We start from the raw sequence: 15,770 nt of genomic DNA on the forward strand, positions 1-15,770 counted from the left end.
TTTATTTTTGAGAGAGAGAGAGAGAAAGAGACAGAGTGTGAGCAGGGAAGGGTCAGAGAGAAGGAGACATAGAATTTGAAGCAGGCTTCAGGCTCTGAACTGTCAGCACAGGGCCCGACACGGGGCTTGAACTCACAAACCAGGAGATCATGACCTGAGGCGAAGTCTGATGCTTAGCTGACTGGGCCACCCAGGCGCCCCTGTAATATATTTAAAATACCTAAATTAAACATCTAGATATGAAAACTACAATGTGTGAGATGAAACTCACACATTCATGGGATTTACAGCAAATTAATAGAGAAGAAAAGGTTAGTAAACTTGAAGCCATACCAATACAAATTATCCAAAATAAAAGGAAATAAAGATTGGAAAAAAATGAATAGAGTATCAGTGAGCTATGAGACAGTTTCAAGTAGTCTAATATATGTGTAATTGTAGACTAGAGAAGAGGGGGACAAAAAATTTTTGATGAAACAATGGCCAAAATTCTCCAGATTTGATAAAAAGTAGAAGTTCAGAGATCCAAGAAAAGAGGAAAAAGAGAACAAAGAGCAGATGTGACAAATAGAAAACAACTAGCAAGATGTTAAATTTATACCAATCTATATTCAGTATCACATTAACTATAAATGACCTAAACAACCCATTTAAAATGCAGGGTTTTAGTAGATTGGGTAAAAAAGCAAGACTCAACTGTATGTTGCCTACAGGAATCCTACTGTTCATATTAAGATGCAAATAGGCTAAAAGTAAAAGGTTGGAAAAGGATATTCTATGCTAATACTAGTCCAGAAAGTTGGATGGAATACCTGTATTAATTTCAGACAAACTGGATTAAAAAAATTTTAATGCTTATTTATTTACACTTTTTCTATAATTTATTTTTTTTATAATTTGCACCCAAGTTAGCACATGGTGCAACAGTGATTTCGGGAGTAGATCCTTAAGCCCCTTACCCATTTAGCCCATCCCCCCCTCCCGCAACCCCTCCAGCAACCCTCTGTTTGTTCTTTATATTTAAGACTCTCTTACATTTTGTCACCCTCCCTGTTTTTATATTATTTTTGCTTCCTTTTCCTTATGTTCATCTGTTTTGTATCTTAAAGTCCTCATATGACTGAAATCATATATTTGCCTTTCTCTGACTAACTTCACTTAGCATAATACCCTCTAGTTCCATCCATGTAGTTGCAGATGGCAAGATTTCATTCTTTTTGCCAAGTAATACTCCATCATTTATATATATATATATATATAAATATATGTAAATATATATATGTATAAATAAATACACACACACCCCACATTTTCTTTATCCATTCATCCATCGACGGACATTTGGGCTCTTTCCATACTTTGGTTATTGTTGATAGTGGTGCTATAAACATTGGGGTGCATGTGCCCCTTTGAAACAGCATACCAGTATCCCTTGGATAAATACCTAGTAGTGCAATTGCTGGGTCGTAGGGTAATTCTATTTTTAATTTTTTTGAGGAACCTCCACACTGTTTTCCAGAGTGGCTGCACCAGTTTGCATTCCCACCAGCAGTGCAAAAGAGATTCGCTTTCTCCGCATCCTCTCCAACATCTGTTGTTGCCTGAGTTGTTAATGTTAGCCATTCTGATGGGTGTGGGGAGGTATCTCATTGTGGTTTTGATTTATATTTTTCCCTGATGATGAGTGATGTTGAACATTCTTTCATGTGTCTGTTGGCCAACTGGATGTCTTCTTTGGGGAAGTGTCTGTTCATGTCTTTAGCCCATTTCTTCACTGGATTATTTGGTTTTGGGGTGTTGAGTTTGAGAAGTTCTTTATAGATGTTGGATACTAACCCTTTATCTGATATGTTGTTTGCAAATCTCTTCTCCCATTCCGTCGGTTGCCTTTTAGTTTTGCTGATTGTTTCCTTCACTGGGCAGAGCTTTTTATTTTGATGAGGTCCCATTAGTTCATTTTTGCTTTGGTTTCCCTTGCCTCTGGAGATGTGTTATGTAAGAAGTTGCTACAGCTGAGGTTAAAGAGGTTTTTGCCTGCTTTCTCCTCTAGGATTTTGATGGCTTCCTCTCTTATGTTTAGGTCTTCCATCCATTTTGAGTTTATTTTTGTGTATGGTGTAAGAAAGTGGTCCAGGTCCATTTTTCACCTTGTTGCTGTTCAGTTTTCCCAGCACAATTTGCTAAAGAGAGTGTCTTTATTCCATTGGATATTCTCTCCTGCTTTGTCAAAGATTAATTGGCCGTACGTTTGTGGGTCCATTTCTGGGTTCTCTACTCTGTTCCATTGATCTGAGTGTCTGTTCTTGTGCCAGTACCATACTGTCTTGATGATTACAGCTTTGTAATACATCTTGAAGTCTGGGATTGTGATGCCTCCAGCTTTGGTTTTCTTTTTCAAGATTCAGGGTCTTTTTTGGTTCCATACAAATTTTAGGATTCTAGCTCTGTGAAGAATGCTGGTGTTGTTTTGATAGGGATTGCATTGAATATGTAGATTGCTTGGGTAGTATTGACATTTTAACAATATGTGTTCTTCCTATCCAGGAGCATGGAATATTTTTCCATTTTTTTGTGTGTCTTCTTTAATTTCTTCCATGAACTTTGTATAGTTTTCGGTGTACAGATTTTTCACCTCTTTGGTTAGATTTATTCTAAGGTTTTTGGTGCACTTGTAAATGGAATTGATTCCTTGATTTCTCTTTCTGTTGCTTCATTATTGGTGTATAGGAATGCAACTGATTTCTGTGCATTGATTTTATATCCTGTGACTTTGCTGAATTCATGGATCAGTTCTAGCAGTTTTTTGGTGGAATCTTTTGGGTTTTCCATATAGATTATCATGTCATCTGTGAAGAGTGAAAGTTGACCTCCTGGCCGATTTGGAAGCCTTTTATTTGTGCTGTCTGATTGCTGAGGCTAGGACTTCCAGTAGTATGTTGAATAACAGTGGTGAGAGTGGGCATCCTTGTCTTGTTCCTGACCATAGGGGGAAAGCTCTCAGTTTTTCCCATTGAAGATGATATTAGCATTGGGTCTTTCATATATGGCCTTTATGATCTCAAAGTATGATTCTTCTATCCCTACTTTCTTGAGGATTTTTATCGAGAAAGGATGCTGTATTTTGTCAGTGCTTTCTCTGCATCTATTGAGAGGATCATGTGGTTCTTGTCCTTTCTTTTATTGACAGGATGTATCACATTGATTGTTTCGCAGATATTGAACCAGCCCTCCATCCCAGGTATAAATCCCACTTGGTCATGGTGAATAATTTTTTTTAATGTATTGTTGGATCTTATTAGCTGCTATGTTGTTGAGAATTTTTGCGTCCATGTTTATCAGGGAAATTGGTCTATAGTTCTCCTTTTTAGAGAGGTCTTTGTCTGGTTTTGGAATCAAGGTAATGCTGGCTTCATAGAAAGAGTTTGGACTTTTTCCTTCCATTTTTATTTTTTGGAACAGCTTCAAGACAATAGGTGTTAACTCTTCTTTAAATGTTTGGTAGAATTCCCCTGGTAATGCTGATTTATTTTTGAGAGGGAGAGACAGAATGTGAGTGGAGGTGGGGCAGAGAGAGAAGGAACAGAATTTAAAGCAGGTTCCAGGCTCTGCACTATCAGCAGAGAGCCTGACGCAGGTCTCAAACTCATGAACTGTGAGATCATGACCTGAGCCAAAGTTGGATGCTCAACCAACTGAGCTACCCAGGTGCCCCTCAGACCAACTAGATTTTAGAGCAGGGAATATTATCAGGGATAAAGAAGGTTGGTTCATAGTGATAAAGTGGTCAGTTCAAAATGAATGGTCCTCTATATTTTTATACCTAATAAGCTTCAAAATATATGAATCAGAAACTGATAGAACTGAAAGGAGAAACAGATCTACAATTATAGGTGGGCATTTCAGTACCTTACCCTCTCAATTGATAGAACAAGAAGGCAAAATATCAGTAATGAGTTAGAAGATTTAAACATTATCAGCCAGTTGACCTAATTGATATTTATTTGACATCTACCCAATATAGCAGAATACCTATTTTGCTCAGTTACACATATTTACCAGTATAGACTACATTTTTGTCCCCAGAATAGTGTCAATAAATTTAAAATTACTTACATTATTAAAAAAAAGTCATGTGCCCAGAAGGGAATTAAGTTTGAAACTGATAACAGAAAACTGTGTTTTCTAAACCTCTAAATATTTAGAAACTAATTAAGAAACTCATGGGTCAAAGGGGAAAAATTCAAAGATGAATTTAGAAAGCATTTTATACTGAGTGGAAAGGAAAACAGTGTATTAAAATTTGTGGGAAGTAGCTAATGCAAGTGCTAGAAGGAAAATTTTATATGCCTTTGTTAGAGGAGTGGGGTTTTTTTGTTGTTTTGTGTGTGTGTGTGTGTATGTGTGTATGTTTTCTTTTTTTCTTTTTTTTGGAGAGAAAGACAGCATGAGCAGGGGAGGGGCAGAGAGTGAGGGTGCTAGAGGATCCCAAGCAGGCTTCACATGGTCAGCACAGAGCCTGACATGGGGCTCGAACTCACGAAACTGAGATCATTACCTGAGCTGAAATCAGGAGTTGGACGCTTAATGGACTGAGTCACCCAGGAGCTCCTCACGTAACTTTTATTATAGTATGATATAATTGTTCTGTTTTGTTATTAGTTGTTGTTAATCTCTTAGTGTGCTTAATTTATAAACTAACCTTTATCGTAGGTATGTATAGGAAAAACATCATATATATAGAATTTGGTACTATCTGTAGTTTCAGGGATCCACCTGGGGTCTTGGGATATATTTCCTATAGATAGGGCAGGTGGTAGACAGAGACTATGTACCCTAGTAACAAAGTAAAAAAGAAAAACCATATGATAAACTCTGTAGACACCAAAAGGTATTTAACAACATCCAACCAGGGAAAAAAGGAAATTTCCTCAGTGTGATAAGGAGCGTCTATGAAAAACCAATATCTGAAATCATACTTAAGGCTAAAAGACTGAATCTCTTCCCTCTAAAAACAGAAACAAGACAAGGTGTTCACTGTCATCACTTCTATTTAACATTGTACTGGAGGTTCTAGCCAGTGCAATCAGGCAAGAAAAAGAAATAAAAGACATCTAGATTGAAAGAGAAGAGTAAAACTCTTTATTTACAGATATGATGCTTCATGATTTCAAAAAAAAAAAAAAAAAAGAAAAGGAAATGTTCCCAGAAAAATTATGTGCACTTAACAAAGTTGCAGGATACAAGATCAACATAGAAGAGTCACTTGTATTTCTGTATGCAAACAAATAAATAGTCAGAAGTTGAAGTTTAAAAAGAATACCATTTACAATAAAATAAAAAATAATCACTACCTAAGGAAAAGTTGTATAAAAGATGTGTAAGGCCTCTACACTGGAAGCTATGAAATATTACTGAGGAAAATTAAAGAAAACCTAAATAAATGAAGAGTTATTATATTTAGGGATTGGAAGACCCATTATTGTTGTCAATTTTCTCTAAAGATTCAGTTCAGTACAATCTCAGTCAAAATCCCAACTGGCAATTTATAGAAAGTGATAAGCTGGTTTTATAGTTCATAGGGAGATGAAGGTCTAGAGTAGCCAAAACAATTTTGATGCAGAGTAGAGAGAGGACTTCTAAAACTAACATAGCTGTGTTAATCAAGACAGTGGTATTGATGTAAAGCCACAGAACAGAAAGGCCAGAAAAAAAAATATGGCAGTTAATTTTCAAGAATGGCACCAAGGAAGTTAAATGAAAAAAGAATGGTCTTTTCAGTGTTTGTTTATTTTTGAGAGAGAGAGAGAGAAAGCACGAGTGGGGGAGGGGCAGAAAGGAGAGACAGGACCTGAAGCAGGCCCTATGCTGTGAGCAGAGCATCTCATGTTGGGCTCAAACTCAAAAACCATGAGATCATGGCCTGGAGCCTGCTTCAGATTGTGTCTTCCCTCTCTCTCTGCCCCTCCCACACACTCACTAGCGCACGTGCACACTTGCGCGCGCTCTCTCTCTCTCTCTCTCTCTCTCAGAAGTAAACATTAAAAAATTTTTTTAAATGTACTTTTATGTTCTTCAGTGTTTATATTGTGCTGCTTAAATTTCAGAACCACATAAGGGACTCAGTAATTTTTAAAATAATTTTCAGTGATTAAGTTTGGGGTGGGAATAGGTGTATTGTGTATTATCAAGTTTACGTATAATTTTTTTTTTTAACATTTATTATTTTGAGAAAGAGAGGGATACACAGAATCCAAAGCAGGCTCCCGGTTCTGAGCTGTCAGCCCAGAGCTCAGCACAGGGCTTGAACTCATGAACTGTGAGATCATGACCTGAGCTGAAGTCAGACGCTTAACTGACTGAGCCACCCAGGTTCCTGAGTTTACTTATAGTTTTAATTTATCATGAAATTGAAAAACTATAATAAATGTTCCAATTTAGGCTTTCTGAAATTCTAAAGGAATTTTCAGAATGATATATATCAAATGTTAAGTTTCATTTTAATGTCCGATTAGAACATTGCTCAACTGGATGATAAGTAGACAGGAAAGAATGTTATAAGAGCCCTAAAGATAAAATGGAGGAGAGGAAGTCAACAGAATTCTGTGCTTGGGAGAAAAAAAATCTTAGGATTTTGATTGGATGGTCAGGTATCTATGGTAGGTAGAATAAAGGCCCCTCAAATATGTCCGTGTCCTAATCTCTGGAATTTGTTAACATGTTATCTTACACAGAAGGGACCTTGCAGATGGTGATTAAAGACTTTGAGATGGGGAGATTATAGTGGATTACTCAAATAGGCCCAACATAATCACAGGGATTCTTAAGAAATTAACAAAGCAGAGAAACTTTCCTGGCTGTGATCAGAAGTAGTTGTGACTGCAGAAGGATGATCAGAGACATATAATATTGTTATTTTGAATTTCTTTTTTTATATGTTTTGAGAGAGAGAGAGAGTGGGAGAAGGGTAGACAGAAAGAATCCCAATCAGGTTCCATGCTGTCCATGCAGAGCCTGATGAAGGGCTTGAACTCACAAACTGAGATCATGACTTGAGCTAAAGTTGGATGCTTAATTGACTGAGTCACCCAGGAGCTCCACAATATCCTTATTTTGAAAATATAGGAAGGAGCCATGAAGTGAGGAATGTAGGCGGCCTCTAGAATCTGGAAAAAGCAAGGAAATAGATTTTCTCTTCGAGTTTCTAGAAGGAACTGCAGCCCCGCTGACACCTTGATTTTATCCTAGAGAGAACTGTTTCTGACTCCAGAACTATAAGCTAATAGATGTGTATTACCTAAGCGTGTGTTGGTGGTAATTTGTTACTGCAGCTGTGAAATACGAATACAGCCTCTAAGTGGTAAAGCTCAGAATTAATAGTGTTTTTCCAGAGAGTTGCAATGGAAAGTGAACTCTGTAATACCAAAGTAACTTTTTCCATTCCTTGGGAATTGTTTTCCCTTCCACATTTCAAATCTTATTTTCCCACAAAGTAAAGAATGTGTTTACTCATTAAAAAGTAATTCTAAATATAAAATATTAGAGTTGGAATAAATCTTAAATGTCATTCTAGTCTAACCCCCTGAAATTTATAGATGGAGAAACGGAGCGACAGCCAGAGATTCCATAGCTGGTTAGCAATAGATCATATTTTAAATTCAGGCGTGGTTCAGTGCTCTACCGTATGTATACCCTTTAATGAGAAATTTGTTCCGGAATTGTGGACTATCTGAGTCACTTGTCCAAAGAGGGTGTTTACGTAGGGAGATAGACGAATCTTTGTCTAGTTGACAAGATTGATTATGGGATTAATTTGTCATCTTGGAATGCCCTAAGAGCCTATCCTTAAGGGATGGAGTAAGTCCCATTAACAAACTTCACTGGTCAGTAACTTGATATGCACACGGGGGAAGGTACCAAGGCAAAATGAAGGGGCTTGAGAGAGGGTGGGGGCACATCAAAAAGAATTTTCCATATTCTTGCCTTGTTAACAGCCTTATAGATTCTCTCTCCGAATCTATAAGGTTTCTCCCCGAACACTGTGTCTCTCCTGTAATGGGAGATAAACTTGTTCCAGAAGCCCAGTGTCCAGACAGAAGCCCCGTGTCCAGACAGAAGCCCCTGGACCTCAAGCTTGAGAGCAGCACTCTTCCCCTCTCTGTCCTCAGCTGCTATTCTTCTGCCCCTGTATGGTGGGGATTTAAGGCAGCCAAGCTTTCTGCTCCTGCTGCCTAAGGTTTTGTTCACAAACCTGAAATGCTATTCTCATACAGTTTTTCCATTGGGCATACTAACGGACTTTGGTCATGAACTCACGGTTTGTGAATTTGAGCCCTGCATTGGGCTCTGCGCTAGCAGCGTGGAGCCTGCTTGGGATTCTGTCTCCCTCCCTCTCTCCGCCCCTCCCCCGCTTGCTCTCTACTTCTCTCTCAAAAAAAAAAACCTTTATAAAATACTTTAAAAAAAATAATGAAGTCGCCTGGATGGCTTAGTCGATTAAGTATCCAGCTTTGGCTCAGGTCATGATCTTGTGGTTTGTGAGTTCAAGCCCCACATCAGTCTCTGTGCTGATAGTTCATACTGAGCCTGGATCCTGCTTCAGATTCTGTGTCTCCTCTCTCTGCCTTTCTCTCTGCTCCCCCCCGCATCTCTCTCCTCCCAAGAAATAAACATTTTAAAAATTAAAAAAAAAATAATGGACCTTGGAAAACATGTATTAAGGCCTTAATACTTAATACAATGCTTAAACATGCTTAATTTATATTATTACAGTGCTTTAACAAGATAGTACTATAAGGGGATACATTATTATACAAAACAGAAATCCTAGGTTTCTTCTCTCTGCATTCCAGCTCGAAACCAACTTTTCCTCCAGTTGTCTATTCAATGTATACTCAAGAGATTGACAGCTAGATTTAGTGTTCTGTTCTTGACTGCCTATGTATAAGCCAAATTGATATTATTACTAAGCTGAATCTACTGGCTCCTGGGTGACTTAGTTGTTGAGCATTTGACTTTGGCTCAGGTCATGATCTCAGTTTGTAAGTTCGAGCCCCATATTGGGTGAGCTTGAGCCCTGCTTTGGAGGAGCCCCGCTTCTCTCTCTTTCCCTCTCTCCTCACCTCTCTTGCTCTTTCTCTCTGCCCCTCGTGGGATTTTCTCTCTCTCTCTCACTCCCTCCCTCTGCCTCTCAGTCACTTGTGTGCATGTTCTCTCTCTCTGTCTCTCTCTCAAAACAAGATGAATCTACTATGTGTATGTATCCCCAGACACGTAATTACAGTGCACTTCAGAGATACGCTAGTTATACCAGGGTTTTGTTAGTTACCGTTCCTGATTAGAGCAGAATATTATTTTTACTTTTTTTTTATAGTTGAACACTCAGGTGCAGTGTAATTCTCTAGATTAGACTTTTCAGAGTAGTTTTGGAGAAGGAATATAGACAACTGGTAATGATATTTCAGCACTGATTCCTTATTCTAGTCTGATATTTTACCATTTTTATATTGACTACTTTTGAAAATCACAATTGATTTCAGTGTTTGTTGAGCGCCTCTTTTATGCCATTCACTTATGGTAGGTGGTAAAAGTACAAAAATGAGTAGGACACAGTGTCTATACAGTGTTTATAGACCTTTGTCCTGTGTTACCTTGTTGGCCTGTTCTTAGAAATCATCAGCAGACTTGGAAGCAAACTGTTTGACCCTGTGAACCAACCCAGGTTGATAATCTACCACTGTGGCACAGGTAGAAATTTGACTTTAAAAAAAAAAAAATTTTTTTTTAACATTTATTTTTGAGAGAGAGAGACTGAGCATGAGCAGAGGAGGGGCAGAGAGAGACACACACAGAATCTGAAGCAGGTTCCTGACGTATGCTCGAACCTGTGAACTGTGAGATCATGACCTGAGCTGAAGTCAGACACTTAGCGACTGAGCCACCCAGGTACCCCAGAAATTTGATTTTTTTAATCAAAAACATGAACAGTTAATAAAGGCTTACTCCTGTCTTTAAAACCTTAACAGAATGTAAGTTCCAAGAAGATAGAAATTGTTTCTGTTGTCTATTGCTGTATCTCCCTCGGCTAGAACATGCCTGGCACATAGTAGGTGCTCAGTATTTGTTGAATGGCCCTTTATCTTTCAGCTTTTAACTCAGAAGTGACTTTATAATGTTCTGGCCACCTGTTTCTTTATGGATATGTTTTCCTGGCATCCCATTGGCCTGAATTTAGTTATGTGGTCATACTTTGCTATAAGGGGGGACATTGGGGCTTCATCTGGGAGCTTTGTGTTCAGTTAAAAACTAGGGGTGTTATTAATAAGAGGTGGAGAAAAAGAGACCTGAGAATTGCTTGCAGTCTCTACCACAGCTCTGACCAGTGATACCTATCAGATGTATCTTTGAGCTAAGGGGGGTGTCATGACTTGATGCAGAGTAGGCTACAGCTAATGACAGCCAAGAGGCAGGGCCTGAAGTCAAGTACCAGGGAAGGATTCATTCACATGCTTGCCTGAGGAGGTAAAAGAGCAGTAAATAATTTTATTTGAACTGTGGTATGGTGTTAAAGGACAGTGAGAGGACTAGCGCTTTCAAAGTGCGGAGAGATCTTACTGATTGCTTGCTTGCTTGCTCGCTTGCTCACTCTTGAACAGGGGAGGGACAGAGGGAGAGAGAGGAGAATCTTAAGTAGGCTCCACAATCAGCATGGAGCCCAACGTGGTGCTCTATCCCATGACCCTGGGATCATGACCTAAGCGGAAATCAAGAGTCAAGTGCTCAACCTACTGAGCCACCCAGGCACCCCAGGGCTGAGAGATCTTTTTAGTCTATCATTGGTAATACTGCTGTCTTCGTTGGGGATGGTTTGCGGTTTTTAAACTGTTCAACTGTATCACTAAGAGTCCTAGTAATCAGAAGTGGAGCTTGGACATTAAAAGTTTGAGAACACAGTTTTATTTACTTAGTAATTGCAACTACTGTATATACTTTCATCTTAATTTCCTTGTAGAGGGGCGCCTGGGTGGCTCAGTTGGTTAAGAGTCTGACTTCGGCTCAGGTCATGATCTCACGGTTCGTGGAGTTCGAGCCCCGTGTCTGACAGCTCAGAGACTGGAGCCTGCTTCAGATTCTGTGTCTCCCTCTCTCTCTGCCCCTCCTCTGCTCACGCTGTCTCTCTCTCTCTCTCTCTCTCTCTCAGAAATAAAACATCAAAAAAAAATTTCCATGTAACTGGTAACTCCAGCTTCTGGTAACTACCCCCCTTGAACATGCAGACTTCAGAGCTCATGCCCGTGTCTGACTGCCTCCTGGGTGTGTCACAAGGACTCTTTGCTCAACCAGAGTTTCTTCCTCTACATCGAAGGCACGCCAAGATGTTTGCATTAAATTGAAGAGAAAAAATAAAATAAAAAGTCCTGATGAGTGGACCCATGGAGTATTTCATCTTTTTGTCTTAGGTTTAAGAAAAAACATGAAAGTAATATATGCTCAGCATTAAACTATTTAAATTGTCTAAAATAAAATTTAAGGGGGCGCCTGGGTGGCTCAATCACTTGAGCGTTCAACTTCAGCTCAGGTCATGATCTCACGGTTTATGGGTTTGAGCCCTGCAGCGGGCTCCGTGCTGACAGCTCAGAGCCTGGAGCCTGCTTCAGAGTCTGTGTCTCCCTCTCTCTCTGACTCTTCCCTGCTAGCTCTTTCTCTTGTCTCTGTCTCTCTCTCAAAAATAAATAAACATTAAAAAAATTTTAGCCCCACCTCGGGCTCTGTGTTGACAGCTAGCTCAGAGCCTCGAGCCTGTTTCGGATTCTGTGTCTCCCTCCCTTTCTGACCCTCCCCTGTTCACACTGTCTCTCTCTCAGAAATAAAAAACATTAAAAAAAAATGTTTAAAAATAAAATAAAGCATTAAATTTTTTAAAATAACATTTAAGAAGTGAGAATTCCTTCTTATCCCCTCTCCCAGATCTCATTCTCTAGAGGTATCTTAACTGGCTGTTTTATAGTAGGTATCTTTCTAAACTTTGTATGTATAAACAATATATACATACAAATTCATTCTGTTCCTTCTAAAAATAGGATCATAGTACAGATTGTTGGCACTTACTATTTGCTTACTAGGGCATCTTAGACATATTTTCATGTCCTTATTAGAAGGTTATTTTATCTGGAATGGCTAAAGTCATACCTGTTCTATATTAATATTTCTGGAGTTTAGCTCTCTTTTTTTAAAAATGTTTATTTCTTTTTGTGAGGGAGAGAGAGAGAGAGAGAGCATGAGCGGGACAGGAACAGAGAGAGAGGGAGTCACAGACTCTGAAGCAGGCTCCTGGCTCTGAGCTGTCAGCACAGAACCTGACACGGGGCTTGAACTCACAAACTGCAAGATCATGACCTGAGCCTATATCGGACACTTAACTGACTGAGCTACCCAGGGCCCCTGGAATTTAGCTATCTTAACTCTAAGCAAAAACAGTGATAAAAAAGTTTGACACGTTATATTCGTATAATTATAATCCACTGCTGTAAGGAACGATGGTTGGTTGCTACAAGTAATTATGATAATACCACTTTGTCACTCGTATTACTCTCTGTGATACCATCAATTGACATTTCTTTTTCTTTTAAATAGCCCAGAGGACCAAAGTACCACTGGGCACTACACACCATAATAATACACTTCATTTATTACAATGGTTTTGTTTTGTTTTGTTTTTACAGTGGATGAGCATTTATAAAATCTTAATTCAGCTATTTGGATACTTTTGGTGTTTAGACTCTTAACTAAGTCATTTTGTACTATCTAGATTTATATCATCCTTTTCAAAGACTGCATTATATTTTTGTAAGAATTTGCCACATTTTATTCAAACATTGCCATGCTATTCTATTGAGGAAAAACTTTAGCATACTTTTATTTAGCCACATGATTAGTTTAGCTATAACTTAAGCTTTCGTAAATATTTAAGTGATTAACAAATATACACTTGTGTTCTTCCTACTCTTGGATCATTACTTTTCTGTTTCCTCTTGACTCTTTCCCTTGTATATTTAAGTCTTTCTGGTCCTTTTCTCTTTTCAAGCCTTTGCTCTCTACTTCCCTTTCACCTAAAGCATTTCACTTTTTCCCTTTATAAACCTAACACAAGTATCAAATGGCTCTCTTGTCATTTTCGCAACTTTTTACATTCCCTTTCTACTTTTAACTTTCAATGTGCTATCTTTCTCTCATTTCCATTTCTTAACCTTTCAACCTTTACCACTGCCCAGTGTCTCGGAAAGATATTAAGGGATACACATAATCAGCAATGTTCTTTCAGTAAAATGAAAAACAAAACTTTTAGCCAAATACTTATTCATAGATGTTCCATTTTATTCTAAGTAGAATCCTTAAATATTTGAGAATTGCATCTACAAAATAAAGACATGCTAAGCAAAATGTCCAATCAGATGACAAGAGTGTACAGAAATAAAAAACACTATTTATAAAGATCCCTTGAACAGGAGCTCTTGGGTGGCCCAGTCAGTTAAGTGTCTCACTTCGGCTCAGGTCATGATCTTCCAGTTCGCGGGGTCAACCCCTGTGTCAGGCTGTGTGCTAACAGCTCAGAGCCTACAGCCTGCTTCTGATTCGGTCTCCCTTTCTCTCTGCCCTTCCCCTGCTCGCTCTCTCTCTCTCAAAAATAAATAATAAAAAGATAAGTAAAAAATAATAAAAATATCCTTTGAACAGAGTAAGTGAAATAATGGACATAGTTGGTAACCAAAGAGTGATCTATAAATTCCCTCAAAGGAAATCCCTTAGAATATAGAGCAAAACACCAACGATAGAATTGAAGAGAAAATTCTGCTCAGTGTTTCTCAACCCTGTGTGCACATTAGAATCATCTGAGATACTTTTTAAAAACACTGGACTGGATGCCTTGGCCCCCGTGAGCTCTATTAAATAGTTTTGCTGGGAGCAGGGTGCAGGCATCAGTGGCTTTTTAAAGCTTCCCAGGTGATTCTAATGTTTATCCCATGTTTAGAAACATGCTTAAGAGATCTGAAGGATAGAACCAGGATGTCCACAGTCTGTCTAGTAAGACTTTTAGAGTCAGAGGACAGACACTTAAGGAAAAGAAATAATAGAAGCAACTCCCCTGAGATCCCCAAAGACTCACCTTCAGCAGTGAAGGGCCGTGATAGCAAGGCCCCTGCAGGAATTAAGGAAAGAAGACAAAAAACACAATATATCCCGGTGATCTGTCTGAACCCCAAGAATAAAGAAAATCCCTATATCTTCTATAAAGAATGGAGCCCCCTTGTGCACTAGGGAGGGAAGGAAACCTACCCAGCCTAACTGACCCAAGCACAGCTTTTGCTCTCTTTCTGGACTGCTCTCTGCTGAAATTCTCTGGCTCAGTCCTGCTTTTTGTGACGCTGACCCCAGACTACTTGGGGAAGAGCTGTTCTAACAGTTGGTATTTAGAAGCTAATTTGCGCTTCTTTGTTCTCTCCTTCAGTCTCATCCCATCTGCCTTCTAGGCCGATGACACACTTTTTCTGGTTTTCCAGCTGAGTTAGAGCTTTACAAATTTTTCTGTGATTCCAGTGTCCTCTTGAAGAAAGTTGATAATTTAGGGCTGTCTTCCAACCTTTGACATTTGGATGGCCCAATATTTTCTAGGGTGTTGTTTTGTTTTAATGAGAACAGTAATTCATCCAGGTAGTCAGTGACAGCAGTAATTATAAATTTGGTCTGTTAACTTTACCTTCTTCAGTAACTGCTTGAACTGAGAAAAGCAAGTTTACTGAAGTGTCGAATGTATTGAAGATATAGTATCTAAGGAGGAAATGGTTTGTAGCTGTGAAGTGGTCATCCCATCTAGGACTCTTTTCCTCTGCAGTCCTCTTAACCGGACAGCTGTGCCTTCAGTCTCAGAAGAGTTGATGCAGCAGTCACTGCTGGAGAGTTGGCTTCCCATTTCAGATGGGCCCCGGAAATGAGAAAAGCGGCTCCAGTTAAGGGGACAGTTGGAGGATTAAAAGAGAAGTTCAATCTGGCTGACTCGTCTGTTAATTTCTCTCTGCTCTGGCCTCAGGTTTCTCTCTTCTTCCTTTTTTGACTGTGCTTAAATATACATAACATAAAATTTACAATTTGTGCCAGTTTTGAATGTACAGTGTAATTATTACCACTGTTGTTCTCCAGAACTTTCTCACCTTTCCAGACGGAAACTCTGAACGCATTGAACAACCATCCATCTCCCTTTCCCCAGCCCCTAGTCATTCTCTATTCCACTTTTCTGACTTTGTGGATTTGCCTATTCTAGGTACCTCATAAAAGAATCCTATAATATTTGTCCGTTGGTGTCTGGCTTATTTCACTTACAATCTTTTTAAGGTTTGTCCGTGTTGTAGCATGTGTTAGAATTTTATTTTTTATGGCCAAATACATATGTGAACACACACCATATCTTGTTTATGGACACTTGGATTGTTTCTACCTTTTGGCCATTGTGAATAGTGTTGCTGCGAAGGTTGCTGTATAAGTCTCTGGTGTCACTTCCTTTGGGTGCATATGTGGGAGTGGGATGACAGGATCATGATGGTAGTTCTGTGTTTAACATTTTGGCGAACCACAGGGCATGCACCATTTTATATCCCCGTCAGCAAAGCATGAGGGTTCCAGTTTGTCTGCATCCTCTCCGACGTTCATCGCTTTCATTTTTGATGTAGCCATTCTAATGGATATGAAGTGGTATGTTAAGAGGAGGGCAGAATATGTGA

The 15,770-nt window shown here is 39.0% G+C and overlaps 1 protein-coding gene across 4 annotated transcripts in view; it reads left to right on the forward strand.

Moving 5' to 3' along the window:
• FKBP5 (FKBP prolyl isomerase 5) overlaps positions 1-15,770 on the forward strand; it is a 112,078-nt gene that overhangs the window by 36,245 nt on the left and 60,063 nt on the right. The window contains exons 1-2 of one of the 4 annotated variants that reach the window (XM_039235302.1): positions 6,700-6,709; positions 9,322-9,326. The exons of the other annotated variants lie outside the window; for them this stretch is intronic. The gene's annotated coding sequence lies outside the window, so the exon portion shown is untranslated. Of the gene's footprint in view, positions 1-6,699; positions 6,710-9,321; positions 9,327-15,770 lie in introns of those variants that run through there. 4 annotated transcript variants of the gene reach the window in all.

The sequence above is a fragment of the Hyaena hyaena genome, unplaced genomic scaffold, assembly GCF_003009895.1.
Source record: "Hyaena hyaena isolate Hyena2069 unplaced genomic scaffold, ASM300989v1 scaffold_96, whole genome shotgun sequence".
In the NCBI taxonomy this organism is placed as follows: domain Eukaryota; kingdom Metazoa; phylum Chordata; class Mammalia; order Carnivora; family Hyaenidae; genus Hyaena; species Hyaena hyaena.